This window comes from Triturus cristatus, chromosome 5_2 (genome assembly GCF_964204655.1).
Source record: "Triturus cristatus chromosome 5_2, aTriCri1.1, whole genome shotgun sequence".
Lineage (NCBI taxonomy): Eukaryota > Metazoa > Chordata > Amphibia > Caudata > Salamandridae > Triturus > Triturus cristatus.
In genome coordinates this window covers 555,585,183-555,599,384 of record NC_140588.1, presented here as the reverse complement: position 1 = coordinate 555,599,384, position 14,202 = coordinate 555,585,183, and the positions used below count along the sequence as shown (strand labels likewise).

At 33.8% G+C, this 14,202-nt stretch overlaps 11 non-coding genes across 11 annotated transcripts; 5 read left to right on the top strand and 6 right to left on the bottom strand.

The window, feature by feature from the left end:
- Positions 1 to 317: 317 nt before the first annotated feature.
- On the bottom strand, positions 318 to 389 carry TRNAQ-UUG (transfer RNA glutamine (anticodon UUG)). Its single transcript has one exon. It is a non-coding gene; the product is annotated as a tRNA-Gln (tRNA).
- Positions 390 to 1,936: 1,547 nt separating this feature from the next.
- On the top strand, positions 1,937 to 2,008 carry TRNAQ-CUG (transfer RNA glutamine (anticodon CUG)). Its single transcript has one exon. It is a non-coding gene; the product is annotated as a tRNA-Gln (tRNA).
- Positions 2,009 to 2,833: 825 nt separating this feature from the next.
- TRNAQ-UUG (transfer RNA glutamine (anticodon UUG)) lies at positions 2,834 to 2,905 on the bottom strand. The gene has a single exon. It is a non-coding gene; the product is annotated as a tRNA-Gln (tRNA).
- A 1,547-nt stretch (positions 2,906 to 4,452) lies between these two features.
- TRNAQ-CUG (transfer RNA glutamine (anticodon CUG)) lies at positions 4,453 to 4,524 on the top strand. Its single transcript has one exon. It is a non-coding gene; the product is annotated as a tRNA-Gln (tRNA).
- An 825-nt stretch (positions 4,525 to 5,349) lies between these two features.
- TRNAQ-UUG (transfer RNA glutamine (anticodon UUG)) lies at positions 5,350 to 5,421 on the bottom strand. The gene has a single exon. It is a non-coding gene; the product is annotated as a tRNA-Gln (tRNA).
- Positions 5,422 to 6,968: 1,547 nt separating this feature from the next.
- On the top strand, positions 6,969 to 7,040 carry TRNAQ-CUG (transfer RNA glutamine (anticodon CUG)). Its single transcript has one exon. It is a non-coding gene; the product is annotated as a tRNA-Gln (tRNA).
- Positions 7,041 to 7,865: 825 nt separating this feature from the next.
- Positions 7,866 to 7,937, bottom strand: TRNAQ-UUG (transfer RNA glutamine (anticodon UUG)). Its single transcript has one exon. It is a non-coding gene; the product is annotated as a tRNA-Gln (tRNA).
- Positions 7,938 to 9,484: 1,547 nt separating this feature from the next.
- On the top strand, positions 9,485 to 9,556 carry TRNAQ-CUG (transfer RNA glutamine (anticodon CUG)). Its single transcript has one exon. It is a non-coding gene; the product is annotated as a tRNA-Gln (tRNA).
- Positions 9,557 to 10,381: 825 nt separating this feature from the next.
- Positions 10,382 to 10,453, bottom strand: TRNAQ-UUG (transfer RNA glutamine (anticodon UUG)). The gene has a single exon. It is a non-coding gene; the product is annotated as a tRNA-Gln (tRNA).
- Positions 10,454 to 12,000: 1,547 nt separating this feature from the next.
- TRNAQ-CUG (transfer RNA glutamine (anticodon CUG)) lies at positions 12,001 to 12,072 on the top strand. The gene has a single exon. It is a non-coding gene; the product is annotated as a tRNA-Gln (tRNA).
- Positions 12,073 to 12,897: 825 nt separating this feature from the next.
- On the bottom strand, positions 12,898 to 12,969 carry TRNAQ-UUG (transfer RNA glutamine (anticodon UUG)). Its single transcript has one exon. It is a non-coding gene; the product is annotated as a tRNA-Gln (tRNA).
- Positions 12,970 to 14,202: the final 1,233 nt, after the last annotated feature.

Here is a 14,202-nt window from a genome sequence, read left to right as displayed (position 1 = left end):
CTCCTCAAGTTTTGTTTTAATGAACGCTTTGCAATTAAAAAGTTCCTTGTTCCCCTTATCAATAACAGTAAGATTTTAAAAAGTAATGTCGTGCATCAGGCCCCTGTGATGAGTTTGAGAAACCAGAGTGAGTTTGTAAAATCTCTCATTATTTTGAGCCATTTAGTTTCCAGGTATTGTAAAAATTCTATTATTTGCTCACATCTAGTAAACTTTTAGAGTATAATCAATAAATTAATTTTTCACCCTACCGGTATTAGATATGTGATATTAATGAATACACTTGAAAGAAAATGATTTGGTCAAGAGTCATAAAATGGTCCCACCGAGATTTGAACTCGGATCATTGGATTCAAAGTCCAAAGTGCTAACCATTACACCATGGAACCTCCCATGTGAAAGGAGCGCAAACTGCTGCAGCAATGTGGAAATGTCAAAGTTTTTAATATTCTACTGTCAAAGAGAAACTGAATTGGATTGCTTTCCTATTCTGGTAAACTTTTGCATATTGAACTATGTTGGGGAAGGATGTTGCCCAAAAGACTCAAATAACGTTATAACTCTGTTGAACAGTGGTTTTTACGTGAGATAATATTTTTCAATGAAAGATAAGTTGCCCCCTGAGGCAAATCTCTTCTGTCAAAATGGAAAGCTCACCCTGGTACGGGAGGGTGGATGGTGTCATGGTTAGCACTCTGGACTCTGAAAACGGGGATCTGAGTACAAATTTCAGTGGGACTTATCTGAACTTTACAATTTTCTTTTCCATTCAGTTCTTAGAAGTTTTATTTGGAACAACATCACATTTACTTATAAACATGTAAAAATCAACCTGTACATATGTATCTCTGTATATATAGCTATATGTCTCTGTATATTTATAGGAAAATATAAACATATAGATTATAAAAATAAATATAATTAGTGGAGGTGAAAATCATGAACAGTTGTTGCCTCTCAGCATTTGAAACATGAGTTTCTACTTCTTTCTCTTTTATATGTCCTGAAATTGAGATAGTCACTTTTTACTCATTATTGATCCAACAATACAGTTGATGTATACAAAGCATATCATATGATTTGTGAATAAAGTTCAAAAATGAGAATTTGATCAGTACCTGTGATGCCTCCGACCAAAAGCTTATATTTTACGATTGGAGATCAACTGTTGTAAATCAGCATGAAAAACATTTTCTTTTCACGATTTCCATACTAATATAAAACAACATTTTTACTAGCTGAATGAGATCATCATTTGGGTTCCTCTATGTTTGATTGAAGAAAACTTCTCATTCAAAATGTGCTATTTTCGCCTTATCAATAGCAGGAAAGCTTAAAAAAGTGATGCTGTGAATCACCCGTCTGAAATGCGTTTGAGAAAATCAGGATATGATTTTATAATGGCTAACTACTTTGTGAAGAAATTTGATGTCAAAGTATTGTAAAGTTTGTATTGATGTAACTTGTTCAAGCTGATGGACATTTTGAAAGCATTCAATAATTGACTCTTTCAACCTACTGGTGTTGGATTTGAGCTATCAATGAACAAAGATGAAGAAATGGAAAAGCTCAAGAGTAATAAAAAAAGTCCCTCCAAGGTCTCAAATCGGATCATTGGATGCAAAGTCCAAATTGCCAACCATTGCTCTATGGAGCTACCCATGCAGGAGACAGAGACATTGCTTCTGTAGTCTGGAAATGTATACTGTTTAATTATGCTACAGGCAAAGATGAACATTGTGATATAACTTTTATATTCTGATAAACATTTGAATATTTAACACTTTTATAGAGAATATAGCGAAAAGAATCAAATCACATTAAAGCTCTATCCACTATGACCATTCAAATGAGATATCTTTGTATCAATATAAGAGAAGGCCATCACTGATGCGCTCTCTTTTGTCTCAATGGAAAAGTCACTCTTGTGTGAGAGGGTTCCATGGTGTAATGGTTAGCACTCTGGACTCTGAATCCAGCGATCCGAGTTCAAATCTCGGTGGGACCTACTACAATTATGAGATTCACTGTTTAACTCATTTTTTAGAATTTGGTCTAGAAAAAACCTAATATCAATGTTTTATACTGATGCGTATGAACGCATAAGTATGTATAGATGCATACATAGCTTTATCCGTCTAGATAGCTGTTAGACAATATGAACATATCAATTATTCATAAACATAAATATTGATGCTGAACCTAGAAACTGTTCTTTCACATCCACATTGTAAACATGAGTTTATTTTCCTTTCTCATCTATATGGCCAGTAATGAGATAGTTCATTTTTGCTGATTTCTTAGCTGACAACATGCTGGACTTACACAGTGCATTTCATTGTGAATTTCTTTGAAAGTGAATTTCAGATTCACACCTTTGACATGTCTTTCAAAAGATTCAACTTTATTGGTTGTGGAATTACTGTTGAAAATCAGTGTGTAAAATCTTTGTACGTCTGAATTTCAAGATTATTATTCAAACTGCACATCTTCGGTCACCGTAATACAAAGTTTGGCTCCTCAAGTTTTGTTTTAATGAACGCTTTGCAATTAAAAAGTTCCTTGTTCCCCTTATCAATAACAGTAAGATTTTAAAAAGTAATGTCGTGCATCAGGCCCCTGTGATGAGTTTGAGAAACCAGAGTGAGTTTGTAAAATCTCTCATTATTTTGAGCCATTTAGTTTCCAGGTATTGTAAAAATTCTATTATTTGCTCACATCTAGTAAACTTTTAGAGTATAATCAATAAATTAATTTTTCACCCTACCGGTATTAGATATGTGATATTAATGAATACACTTGAAAGAAAATGATTTGGTCAAGAGTCATAAAATGGTCCCACCGAGATTTGAACTCGGATCATTGGATTCAAAGTCCAAAGTGCTAACCATTACACCATGGAACCTCCCATGTGAAAGGAGCGCAAACTGCTGCAGCAATGTGGAAATGTCAAAGTTTTTAATATTCTACTGTCAAAGAGAAACTGAATTGGATTGCTTTCCTATTCTGGTAAACTTTTGCATATTGAACTATGTTGGGGAAGGATGTTGCCCAAAAGACTCAAATAACGTTATAACTCTGTTGAACAGTGGTTTTTACGTGAGATAATATTTTTCAATGAAAGATAAGTTGCCCCCTGAGGCAAATCTCTTCTGTCAAAATGGAAAGCTCACCCTGGTACGGGAGGGTGGATGGTGTCATGGTTAGCACTCTGGACTCTGAAAACGGGGATCTGAGTACAAATTTCAGTGGGACTTATCTGAACTTTACAATTTTCTTTTCCATTCAGTTCTTAGAAGTTTTATTTGGAACAACATCACATTTACTTATAAACATGTAAAAATCAACCTGTACATATGTATCTCTGTATATATAGCTATATGTCTCTGTATATTTATAGGAAAATATAAACATATAGATTATAAAAATAAATATAATTAGTGGAGGTGAAAATCATGAACAGTTGTTGCCTCTCAGCATTTGAAACATGAGTTTCTACTTCTTTCTCTTTTATATGTCCTGAAATTGAGATAGTCACTTTTTACTCATTATTGATCCAACAATACAGTTGATGTATACAAAGCATATCATATGATTTGTGAATAAAGTTCAAAAATGAGAATTTGATCAGTACCTGTGATGCCTCCGACCAAAAGCTTATATTTTACGATTGGAGATCAACTGTTGTAAATCAGCATGAAAAACATTTTCTTTTCACGATTTCCATACTAATATAAAACAACATTTTTACTAGCTGAATGAGATCATCATTTGGGTTCCTCTATGTTTGATTGAAGAAAACTTCTCATTCAAAATGTGCTATTTTCGCCTTATCAATAGCAGGAAAGCTTAAAAAAGTGATGCTGTGAATCACCCGTCTGAAATGCGTTTGAGAAAATCAGGATATGATTTTATAATGGCTAACTACTTTGTGAAGAAATTTGATGTCAAAGTATTGTAAAGTTTGTATTGATGTAACTTGTTCAAGCTGATGGACATTTTGAAAGCATTCAATAATTGACTCTTTCAACCTACTGGTGTTGGATTTGAGCTATCAATGAACAAAGATGAAGAAATGGAAAAGCTCAAGAGTAATAAAAAAAGTCCCTCCAAGGTCTCAAATCGGATCATTGGATGCAAAGTCCAAATTGCCAACCATTGCTCTATGGAGCTACCCATGCAGGAGACAGAGACATTGCTTCTGTAGTCTGGAAATGTAGACTGTTTAATTATGCTACAGGCAAAGATGAACATTGTGATATAACTTTTATATTCTGATAAACATTTGAATATTTAACACTTTTATAGAGAATATAGCGAAAAGAATCAAATCACATTAAAGCTCTATCCACTATGACCATTCAAATGAGATATCTTTGTATCAATATAAGAGAAGGCCATCACTGATGCGCTCTCTTTTGTCTCAATGGAAAAGTCACTCTTGTGTGAGAGGGTTCCATGGTGTAATGGTTAGCACTCTGGACTCTGAATCCAGCGATCCGAGTTCAAATCTCGGTGGGACCTACTACAATTATGAGATTCACTGTTTAACTCATTTTTTAGAATTTGGTCTAGAAAAAACCTAATATCAATGTTTTATACTGATGTGTATGAACGCATAAGTATGTATAGATGCATACATAGCTTTATCCGTCTAGATAGCTGTTAGACAATATGAACATATCAATTATTCATAAACATAAATATTGATGCTGAACCTAGAAACTGTTCTTTCACATCCACATTGTAAACATGAGTTTATTTTCCTTTCTCATCTATATGGCCAGTAATGAGATAGTTCATTTTTGCTGATTTCTTAGCTGACAACATGCTGGACTTACACAGTGCATTTCATTGTGAATTTCTTTGAAAGTGAATTTCAGATTCACACCTTTGACATGTCTTTCAAAAGATTCAACTTTATTGGTTGTGGAATTACTGTTGAAAATCAGTGTGTAAAATCTTTGTACGTCTGAATTTCAAGATTATTATTCAAACTGCACATCTTCGGTCACCGTAATACAAAGTTTGGCTCCTCAAGTTTTGTTTTAATGAACGCTTTGCAATTAAAAAGTTCCTTGTTCCCCTTATCAATAACAGTAAGATTTTAAAAAGTAATGTCGTGCATCAGGCCCCTGTGATGAGTTTGAGAAACCAGAGTGAGTTTGTAAAATCTCTCATTATTTTGAGCCATTTAGTTTCCAGGTATTGTAAAAATTCTATTATTTGCTCACATCTAGTAAACTTTTAGAGTATAATCAATAAATTAATTTTTCACCCTACCGGTATTAGATATGTGATATTAATGAATACACTTGAAAGAAAATGATTTGGTCAAGAGTCATAAAATGGTCCCACCGAGATTTGAACTCGGATCATTGGATTCAAAGTCCAAAGTGCTAACCATTACACCATGGAACCTCCCATGTGAAAGGAGCACAAACTGCTGCAGCAATGTGGAAATGTCAAAGTTTTTAATATTCTACTGTCAAAGAGAAACTGAATTGGATTGCTTTCCTATTCTGGTAAACTTTTGCATATTGAACTATGTTGGGGAAGGATGTTGCCCAAAAGACTCAAATAACGTTATAACTCTGTTGAACAGTGGTTTTTACGTGAGATAATATTTTTCAATGAAAGATAAGTTGCCCCCTGAGGCAAATCTCTTCTGTCAAAATGGAAAGCTCACCCTGGTACGGGAGGGTGGATGGTGTCATGGTTAGCACTCTGGACTCTGAAAACGGGGATCTGAGTACAAATTTCAGTGGGACTTATCTGAACTTTACAATTTTCTTTTCCATTCAGTTCTTAGAAGTTTTATTTGGAACAACATCACATTTACTTATAAACATGTAAAAATCAACCTGTACATATGTATCTCTGTATATATAGCTATATGTCTCTGTATATTTATAGGAAAATATAAACATATAGATTATAAAAATAAATATAATTAGTGGAGGTGAAAATCATGAACAGTTGTTGCCTCTCAGCATTTGAAACATGAGTTTCTACTTCTTTCTCTTTTATATGTCCTGAAATTGAGATAGTCACTTTTTACTCATTATTGATCCAACAATACAGTTGATGTATACAAAGCATATCATATGATTTGTGAATAAAGTTCAAAAATGAGAATTTGATCAGTACCTGTGATGCCTCCGACCAAAAGCTTATATTTTACGATTGGAGATCAACTGTTGTAAATCAGCATGAAAAACATTTTCTTTTCACGATTTCCATACTAATATAAAACAACATTTTTACTAGCTGAATGAGATCATCATTTGGGTTCCTCTATGTTTGATTGAAGAAAACTTCTCATTCAAAATGTGCTATTTTCGCCTTATCAATAGCAGGAAAGCTTAAAAAAGTGATGCTGTGAATCACCCGTCTGAAATGCGTTTGAGAAAATCAGGATATGATTTTATAATGGCTAACTACTTTGTGAAGAAATTTGATGTCAAAGTATTGTAAAGTTTGTATTGATGTAACTTGTTCAAGCTGATGGACATTTTGAAAGCATTCAATAATTGACTCTTTCAACCTACTGGTGTTGGATTTGAGCTATCAATGAACAAAGATGAAGAAATGGAAAAGCTCAAGAGTAATAAAAAAAGTCCCTCCAAGGTCTCAAATCGGATCATTGGATGCAAAGTCCAAATTGCCAACCATTGCTCTATGGAGCTACCCATGCAGGAGACAGAGACATTGCTTCTGTAGTCTGGAAATGTAGACTGTTTAATTATGCTACAGGCAAAGATGAACATTGTGATATAACTTTTATATTCTGATAAACATTTGAATATTTAACACTTTTATAGAGAATATAGCGAAAAGAATCAAATCACATTAAAGCTCTATCCACTATGACCATTCAAATGAGATATCTTTGTATCAATATAAGAGAAGGCCATCACTGATGCGCTCTCTTTTGTCTCAATGGAAAAGTCACTCTTGTGTGAGAGGGTTCCATGGTGTAATGGTTAGCACTCTGGACTCTGAATCCAGCGATCCGAGTTCAAATCTCGGTGGGACCTACTACAATTATGAGATTCACTGTTTAACTCATTTTTTAGAATTTGGTCTAGAAAAAACCTAATATCAATGTTTTATACTGATGTGTATGAACGCATAAGTATGTATAGATGCATACATAGCTTTATCCGTCTAGATAGCTGTTAGACAATATGAACATATCAATTATTCATAAACATAAATATTGATGCTGAACCTAGAAACTGTTCTTTCACATCCACATTGTAAACATGAGTTTATTTTCCTTTCTCATCTATATGGCCAGTAATGAGATAGTTCATTTTTGCTGATTTCTTAGCTGACAACATGCTGGACTTACACAGTGCATTTCATTGTGAATTTCTTTGAAAGTGAATTTCAGATTCACACCTTTGACATGTCTTTCAAAAGATTCAACTTTATTGGTTGTGGAATTACTGTTGAAAATCAGTGTGTAAAATCTTTGTACGTCTGAATTTCAAGATTATTATTCAAACTGCACATCTTCGGTCACCGTAATACAAAGTTTGGCTCCTCAAGTTTTGTTTTAATGAACGCTTTGCAATTAAAAAGTTCCTTGTTCCCCTTATCAATAACAGTAAGATTTTAAAAAGTAATGTCGTGCATCAGGCCCCTGTGATGAGTTTGAGAAACCAGAGTGAGTTTGTAAAATCTCTCATTATTTTGAGCCATTTAGTTTCCAGGTATTGTAAAAATTCTATTATTTGCTCACATCTAGTAAACTTTTAGAGTATAATCAATAAATTAATTTTTCACCCTACCGGTATTAGATATGTGATATTAATGAATACACTTGAAAGAAAATGATTTGGTCAAGAGTCATAAAATGGTCCCACCGAGATTTGAACTCGGATCATTGGATTCAAAGTCCAAAGTGCTAACCATTACACCATGGAACCTCCCATGTGAAAGGAGCACAAACTGCTGCAGCAATGTGGAAATGTCAAAGTTTTTAATATTCTACTGTCAAAGAGAAACTGAATTGGATTGCTTTCCTATTCTGGTAAACTTTTGCATATTGAACTATGTTGGGGAAGGATGTTGCCCAAAAGACTCAAATAACGTTATAACTCTGTTGAACAGTGGTTTTTACGTGAGATAATATTTTTCAATGAAAGATAAGTTGCCCCCTGAGGCAAATCTCTTCTGTCAAAATGGAAAGCTCACCCTGGTACGGGAGGGTGGATGGTGTCATGGTTAGCACTCTGGACTCTGAAAACGGGGATCTGAGTACAAATTTCAGTGGGACTTATCTGAACTTTACAATTTTCTTTTCCATTCAGTTCTTAGAAGTTTTATTTGGAACAACATCACATTTACTTATAAACATGTAAAAATCAACCTGTACATATGTATCTCTGTATATATAGCTATATGTCTCTGTATATTTATAGGAAAATATAAACATATAGATTATAAAAATAAATATAATTAGTGGAGGTGAAAATCATGAACAGTTGTTGCCTCTCAGCATTTGAAACATGAGTTTCTACTTCTTTCTCTTTTATATGTCCTGAAATTGAGATAGTCACTTTTTACTCATTATTGATCCAACAATACAGTTGATGTATACAAAGCATATCATATGATTTGTGAATAAAGTTCAAAAATGAGAATTTGATCAGTACCTGTGATGCCTCCGACCAAAAGCTTATATTTTACGATTGGAGATCAACTGTTGTAAATCAGCATGAAAAACATTTTCTTTTCACGATTTCCATACTAATATAAAACAACATTTTTACTAGCTGAATGAGATCATCATTTGGGTTCCTCTGTGTTTGATTGAACTAAACTTCTCATTCAAAATGTGCTATTTTCGCCTTATCAATAGCAGGAAAGCTTAAAAAAGTGATGCTGTGAATCACCCGTCTGAAATGCGTTTGAGAAAATCAGGATATGATTTTATAAAGGCTAACTACTTTGTGAAGAAATTTGATGTCAAAGTATTGTAAAGTTTGTATTGATGTAACTTGTTCAAGCTGATGGACATTTTGAAAGCATTCAATAATTGACTCTTTCAACCTACTGGTGTTGGATTTGAGCTATCAATGAACAAAGATGAAGAAATGGAAAAGCTCAAGAGTAATAAAAAAAGTCCCTCCAAGGTCTCAAATCGGATCATTGGATGCAAAGTCCAAATTGCCAACCATTGCTCTATGGAGCCACCCATGCAGGAGACAGAGACATTGCTTCAGTAGTCTGGAAATGTAGACTGTTTAATTATGCTACAGGCAAAGATGAACATTGTGATATAACTTTTATATTCTGATAAACATTTGAATATTTAACACTTTTATAGAGAATATAGCGAAAAGAATCAAATCACATTAAAGCTCTATCCACTATGACCATTCAAATGAGATATCTTTGTATCAATATAAGAGAAGGCCATCACTGATGCGCTCTCTTTTGTCTCAATGGAAAAGTCACTCTTGTGTGAGAGGGTTCCATGGTGTAATGGTTAGCACTCTGGACTCTGAATCCAGTGATCCGAGTTCAAATCTCGGTGGGACCTACTACAATTATGAGATTCACTGTTTAACTCATTTTTTAGAATTTGGTCTAGAAAAAACCTAATATCAATGTTTTATACTGATGCGTATGAACGCATAAGTATGTATAGATGCATACATAGCTTTATCCGTCTAGATAGCTGTTAGACAATATGAACATATCAATTATTCATAAACATAAATATTGAAGCTGAACCTAGAAACTGTTCTTTCACATCCACATTGTAAACATGAGTTTATTTTCCTTTCTCATCTATATGGCCAGTAATGAGATAGTTCATTTTTGCTGATTTCTTAGCTGACAACATGCTGGACTTACACAGTGCATTTCATTGTGAATTTCTTTGAAAGTGAATTTCAGATTCACACCTTTGACATGTCTTTCAAAAGATTCAACTTTATTGGTTGTGGAATTACTGTTGAAAATCAGTGTGTAAAATCTTTGTACGTCTGAATTTCAAGATTATTATTCAAACTGCACATCTTCGGTCACCGTAATACAAAGTTTGGCTCCTCAAGTTTTGTTTTAATGAACGCTTTGCAATTAAAAAGTTCCTTGTTCCCCTTATCAATAACAGTAAGATTTTAAAAAGTAATGTCGTGCATCAGGCCCCTGTGATGAGTTTGAGAAACCAGAGTTAGTTTGTAAAATCTCTCATTATTTTGAGCCATTTAGTTTCCAGGTATTGTAAAAATTCTATTATTTGCTCACATCTAGTAAACTTTTAGAGTATAATCAATAAATTAATTTTTCACCCTACCGGTATTAGATATGTGATATTAATGAATACACTTGAAAGAAAATGATTTGGTCAAGAGTCATAAAATGGTCCCACCGAGATTTGAACTCGGATCATTGGATTCAAAGTCCAAAGTGCTAACCATTACACCATGGAACCGCCCATGTGAAAGGAGCGCAAACTGCTGCAGCAATGTGGAAATGTCAAAGTTTTTAATATTCTACTGTCAAAGAGAAACTGAATTGGATTGCTTTCCTATTCTGGTAAACTTTTGCATATTGAACTATGTTGGGGAAGGATGTTGCCCAAAAGACTCAAATAACGTTATAACTCTGTTGAACAGTGGTTTTTACGTGAGATAATATTTTTCAATGAAAGATAAGTTGCCCCCTGAGGCAAATCTCTTCTGTCAAAATGGAAAGCTCACCCTGGTACGGGAGGGTGGATGGTGTCATGGTTAGCACTCTGGACTCTGAAAACGGGGATCTGAGTACAAATTTCAGTGGGACTTATCTGAACTTTACAATTTTCTTTTCCATTCAGTTCTTAGAAGTTTTATTTGGAACAACATCACATTTACTTATAAACATGTAAAAATCAACCTGTACATATGTATCTCTGTATATATAGCTATATGTCTCTGTATATTTATAGGAAAATATAAACATATAGATTATAAAAATAAATATAATTAGTGGAGGTGAAAATCATGAACAGTTGTTGCCTCTCAGCATTTGAAACATGAGTTTCTACTTCTTTCTCTTTTATATGTCCTGAAATTGAGATAGTCACTTTTTACTCATTATTGATCCAACAATACAGTTGATGTATACAAAGCATATCATATGATTTGTGAATAAAGTTCAAAAATGAGCATTTGATCAGTACCTGTGATGCCTCCGACCAAAAGCTTATATTTTACGATTGGAGATCAACTGTTGTAAATCAGCATGAAAAACATTTTCTTTTCACGATTTCCATACTAATATAAAACAACATTTTTACTAGCTGAATGAGATCATCATTTGGGTTCCTCTATGTTTGATTGAAGAAAACTTCTCATTCAAAATGTGCTATTTTCGCCTTATCAATAGCAGGAAAGCTTAAAAAAGTGATGCTGTGAATCACCCGTCTGAAATGCGTTTGAGAAAATCAGGATATGATTTTATAATGGCTAACTACTTTGTGAAGAAATTTGATGTCAAAGTATTGTAAAGTTTGTATTGATGTAACTTGTTCAAGCTGATGGACATTTTGAAAGCATTCAATAATTGACTCTTTCAACCTACTGGTGTTGGATTTGAGCTATCAATGAACAAAGATGAAGAAATGGAAAAGCTCAAGAGTAATAAAAAAAGTCCCTCCAAGGTCTCAAATCGGATCATTGGATGCAAAGTCCAAATTGCCAACCATTGCTCTATGGAGCCACCCATGCAGGAGACAGAGACATTGCTTCTGTAGTCTGGAAATGTAGACTGTTTAATTATGCTACAGGCAAAGATGAACATTGTGATATAACTTTTATATTCTGATAAACATTTGAATATTTAACACTTTTATAGAGAATATAGCGAAAAGAATCAAATCACATTAAAGCTCTATCCACTATGACCATTCAAATGAGATATCTTTGTATCAATATAAGAGAAGGCCATCACTGATGCGCTCTCTTTTGTCTCAATGGAAAAGTCACTCTTGTATGAGAGGGTTCCATGGTGTAATGGTTAGCACTCTGGACTCTGAATCCAGCGATCCGAGTTCAAATCTCGGTGGGACCTACTACAATTATGAGATTCACTGTTTAACTCATTTTTTAGAATTTGGTCTAGAAAAAACCTAATATCAATGTTTTATACTGATGCGTATGAACGCATAAGTATGTATAGATGCATACATAGCTTTATCCGTCTAGATAGCTGTTAGACAATATGAACATATCAATTATTCATAAACATAAATATTGAAGCTGAACCTAGAAACTGTTCTTTCACATCCACATTGTAAACATGAGTTTATTTTCCTTTCTCATCTATATGGCCAGTAATGAGATAGTTCATTTTTGCTGATTTCTTAGCTGACAACATGCTGGACTTACACAGTGCATTTCATTGTGAATTTCTTTAAAAGTGAATTTCAGATTCACACCTTTGACATGTCTTTCAAAAGATTCAACTTTATTGGTTGTGGAATTACTGTTGAAAATCAGTGTGTAAAATCTTTGTACGTCTGAATTTCAAGATTATTATTCAAACTGCACATCTTCGGTCACCGTAATACAAAGTTTGGCTCCTCAAGTTTTGTTTTAATAAACGCTTTGCAATTAAAAAGTTCCTTGTTCCCCTTATCAATAACAGTAAGATTTTAAAAAGTAATGTCGTGCATCAGGCCCCTGTGATGAGTTTGAGAAACCAGAGTGAGTTTGTAAAATCTCTCATTATTTTGAGCCATTTAGTTTCCAGGTATTGTAAAAATTCTATTATTTGCTCACATCTAGTAAACTTTTAGAGTATAATCAATAAATTAATTTTTCACCCTACCGGTATTAGATATGTGATATTAATGAATACACTTGAAAGAAAATGATTTGGTCAAGAGTCATAAAATGGTCCCACCGAGATTTGAACTCGGATCATTGGATTCAAAGTCCAAAGTGCTAACCATTACACCATGGAACCTCCCATGTGAAAGGAGCGCAAACTGCTGCAGCAATGTGGAAATGTCAAAGTTTTTAATATTCTACTGTCAAAGAGAAACTGAATTGGATTGCTTTCCTATTCTGGTAAACTTTTGCATATTGAACTATGTTGGGGAAGGATGTTGCCCAAAAGACTCAAATAACGTTATAACTCTGTTGAACAGTGGTTTTTACGTGAGATAATATTTTTCAATGAAAGATAAGTTGCCCCCTGAGGCAAATCTCTTCTGTCAAAATGGAAAGCTCACCCTGGTACGGGAGGGTGGATGGTGTCATGGTTAGCACTCTGGACTCTGAAAACGGGGATCTGAGTACAAATTTCAGTGGGACTTATCTGAACTTTACAATTTTCTTTTCCATTCAGTTCTTAGAAGTTTTATTTGGAACAACATCACATTTACTTATAAACATGTAAAAATCAACCTGTACATATGTATCTCTGTATATATAGCTATATGTCTCTGTATATTTATAGGAAAATATAAACATATAGATTATAAAAATAAATATAATTAGTGGAGGTGAAAATCATGAACAGTTGTTGCCTCTCAGCATTTGAAACATGAGTTTCTACTTCTTTCTCTTTTATATGTCCTGAAATTGAGATAGTCACTTTTTACTCATTATTGATCCAACAATACAGTTGATGTATACAAAGCATATCATATGATTTGTGAATAAAGTTCAAAAATGAGAATTTGATCAGTACCTGTGATGCCTCCGACCAAAAGCTTATATTTTACGATTGGAGATCAACTGTTGTAAATCAGCATGAAAAACATTTTCTTTTCACGATTTCCATACTAATATAAAACAACATTTTTACTAGCTGAATGAGATCATCATTTGGGTTCCTCTATGTTTGATTGAAGAAAACTTCTCATTCAAAATGTGCTATTTTCGCCTTATCAATAGCAGGAAAGCTTAAAAAAGTGATGCTGTGAATCACCCGTCTGAAATGCGTTTGAGAAAATCAGGATATGATTTTATAATGGCTAACTACTTTGTGAAGAAATTTGATGTCAAAGTATTGTAAAGTTTGTATTGATGTAACTTGTTCAAGCTGATGGACATTTTGAAAGCATTCAATAATTGACTCTTTCAACCTACTGGTGTTGGATTTGAGCTATCAATGAACAAAGATGAAGAAATGGAAAAGCTCAAGAGTAATAAAAAAAGTCCCTCCAAGGTCTCAAATCGGATCATTGGATGC